This window comes from Colobus angolensis, unplaced genomic scaffold, assembly GCF_000951035.1.
Source record: "Colobus angolensis palliatus isolate OR3802 unplaced genomic scaffold, Cang.pa_1.0 Scaffold131, whole genome shotgun sequence".
In the NCBI taxonomy this organism is placed as follows: Eukaryota; Metazoa; Chordata; class Mammalia; order Primates; family Cercopithecidae; genus Colobus; species Colobus angolensis.
The window spans coordinates 565,731-569,463 of record NW_012114364.1 but is presented as its reverse complement, the minus strand read 5'-3'; positions in this window follow the sequence as shown (position 1 = coordinate 569,463).

Here is a 3,733-nt window from a genome sequence, read left to right as displayed (position 1 = left end):
CTAGTTCAAAGGAGATTCGTAAATGAATCATGTAATTTTAAACAATTCTCACCAGATGGAGCTAGTTACAAATAAATACTTTTTTAATAGTTTTTTCTTTTCTTTTCTTTTTTTTTTTTTTTAATACAGGAGTCTTTTAATTCCTTGTAAGGAAAATTTCCTGGATAATTCCATGTTTTTTAATAATCACAGAGATATTCTTATCCTTACTCATTCATTACCAAAAATAAAGACTTCAGTAACAATTTATACTCCATAGAGTATACGATCTCATCTATTTTGACATCAAAAAAAAAAAGACAGAAAGACAAACACAAATTCTGAGGCAGAAATTAAGACAATACAACATGCTTATTTTTTATTTAATTTATTGTTTGTTTCGCTGTTTGAATGTTTATCTTCCAAGAGCCTACAGAAGTGAGGGAAAGTATCTGCAGACTAATTTTAAATAAAATAAAATAAAGCTTTTAGCTTACTTACTAAACTAGGAAGAATTTTCCTCAAACACATCACTCCAATTGGTCTGCAATGCATCAATAAATGGAGAACATGGATCTCATTTAGGAAATATTTTAAATATTGTGGACACTACCAAAAAGCTCATCAGAATATAAAAATTTTCAAGTCACAATCTCCTAAGCAGACTAAAAACAAGTTAGCCTTTAACCTAAAATCAGAAGTGCAAAATCTGTAAAAATAAAAATATTGCCATTGTTCTCAGCAATCTATGAATAAATCCTACAACTCCTTAAGGTCTTTTCAATAAAATGAACCATGATCATTTGACAAACTCCTTGCTTAAATGACAGGTAACTTTTGAATCTGGGCTTCTCAATCTGTCAAGAGAAGCAAGCTGCATTGGCAGCATTGCTCCCTTTTGAAAATCACCTTCTGAACAGAAGGTCCATCAAAGACCTTCAATGCAACACTCCCTACATATGTGCAAGTCTGCATGAGACATCCTCCCATAGGTGCAAGTCCCAACCAATGAACCAGAAACAGATGAAAGACAAGAGGAGACAGTCGAGGTCAAATGTTTCAGTTTACCCATGCTATCCCAGATAAAATGCCAAGGGCTTTTGGAATAAAATGGACAATATGCAAAGATGAGGTGACCAGATGTCAATAATGTTGGGAATTTAAAATGCATGTACCACACATGAACACAGAATTCTTTAAATGCAGCTGCAGGAGGTTCCGTTTGGGGGTCATCCTCTTTGAACTCCCTTCTGAGCAGTACTGCTTGTCATTTCTATCATCTGATACATCTATACTTCCAAATAATCATAACTGATACTCTAAGTGATGCCTTGACACCCTCTGAGGTTTTACAGGTTCTTCCAAATCAAAGAGAGGTCACATCATGCATAGTATTATTTGGAGGTTAGCATATATTTTGTAATAATTATGTTAAAATTGGTAATCCATTTTTGGGCTCATTGATAGCTCTATTAATTATATTGTCTTATTAACTGAAATATTCCACTCTGTCAATAGGATTAATGATTGGAGATTATGATACAACCAAAACCAAAGCTGGTCAATGGGCTCTTGGAATGGAATCACCCACCATGAACTATCCATCTGATCAACTCTTTAACTTTCTCCCTAAACATCAGATCACCAGAGTGTTTTAGTGCAGCCCGCACAATTCATAGAGTAGGGTCCAGATTGAAGACCTTACATTTTTGTAGAATTCAGAATCATTTTTCACTCAGTAAGCTCTCTATTTGCTCACTCTCTTCTACATGTAATTGTTCAACTTGGGTTGAACTTCATGAAAGAATTCTCATTCTGCCCCTGAGCCTCTCCTTTAGGGACTTGGAAATGGAAGGTGGTGTGGTTCTCTCTGGCCATCTGCCAGGCAAGGAGCCCTGGGCTTCTTGGGGTAAGTTCGTCTCTTTTCCCAAGTCTTTCACTTTGTACTCTTCATTCAGAGTTAAATGGCATAAAATTCAGATTTTCAAAGCCAGTTGATTTAATCTGGGACACATAAGACTAGGATCAAATAAGTGAAGTAAATGATTCAAATGCAATGACTTCTGTTGTTTTTCCTAAAATTATTCTATGGCCTAATTTTCAGAAACTATTTTAGGACAAAAAAGAACCAAAAAAAAGTTCTACTAAAACAAATAAAGAGAGAGACTAGTCATTTGCTTTGTCAGAGCTTCTTTTTTAAAAAGTAAAATAATATAAAGTCAAAGAGGAAAATAAATATAACATCAAACTATTTGCAAAATAATGAAAATTGGCTGTGCACAGTGGCTCACTTTGGGAGGCTGCGGCAGGTGAATCACCTGAGCCCAAGAGTTCAGGACCGGCCTAGGCAACATGATGGGACCTCATCTCTACAAAAAATTTGTGGGACATGGTGGTACACACCTGTAGTGCCAGCTACTAAAGAGGCTGAGGTGGAAAGACCTCTTGAGCCTGGGAAGTTGAGGCTGCAATGAGCCATGAGCATGCCACTGCAGTCCAGCCCTGTCTCAAGAAAATCATAATAATAATGAAAATGAGAACAATGCATAGAAAACTTAGTTAGGGGTTATAGCCAAGCTACAGTGTAACTCATAACCTTAAATGTTTTTCTTCTTTAAAAAAAAAAAAATCTAACTCTTCAACTCAAAAAATTAGAATAGCTAAAACAAATCTAAGAAAAGAGAAAATGAAAATAAATTTAAAGAAAATAAAAGCAGTGAAAATAATAAACCCAATAGTAGATGTTTTGGGAGGGGGGAAATACAAATGAAATAAGCATCTTTCTGTCAAATTGACTCTACACTCTCACACACATACACACACACACACACACACACACACACAAAACATAGGTAAAATAAGAAATCAGCAATAGTCTGGAAATTTTTAATGATAAAATAACAATTATTCATATATGCAGATAAAACAGAAATCTCAGTAAACTAGATGATTAACAGAAAGATATAATGGCCAAAATTGACTCAAGAATTGGAAAATCTAAAACTTATGGCCAAAGAAAAAAATGTTTAAGTTATCAAAGAAATGTTTATTAGACATTTCCCAGGCTCAGATAGTTTTGCTGTTCAATTATTTTAAACTTGCCATATCTGGACAAAAATGCACAAAAATATGAAGACTAATTTATGGACCAAACATTGTTTATGCAGCAGAACTCATTTACATCATATAATTCCCTCTTTCTTCCATTTATTGTTAGAAGTCGGCCTCTAACCTGCCTCTGATAGAACACTTGATTGGATTTTTCATTTATTTGCCTCTTAGAATATTAAAATGTTTTTCTCTGGCCGGCTCCACAAAACTGATTTTGATGAAATTTTGCCTTCTCTCATATTTTTTAGTGACGGGCCACTCAACTCTTAAACATCTGATTGCATTCTGGAAAGCTCTGTGGCTCTGAGAGACCATGAGATCTTCCTTCCTTCGTTCCTTCGTTCCTTCCTTCCTTCCTTCCTCCCTTCCTTGCTTCCTCCCTCCCTCCCTCCCTTCCTTCTTCCCTCCCTCCCTTCTTTCTTTCTTTTCTTTCTTTTTCTTTCTTTCCTTCCTTCCTTGCTTCCTCCCTCCCTCCCTCCCTTCCTTCTTCCCTCCACCCTTCTTTCTTCCCTCCCTTTTCTTTCTTTCTTTCTTGCTTGCTTTCTTTCCTTTCTTTCCTTCCTTCCTTCTTTCCTTGCTTCCTCCCTCCCTCCCTCTCTTCCTTCTTTCCTCCCTCCCTTTCTTTCTTTCCTTCCTTCCTTCT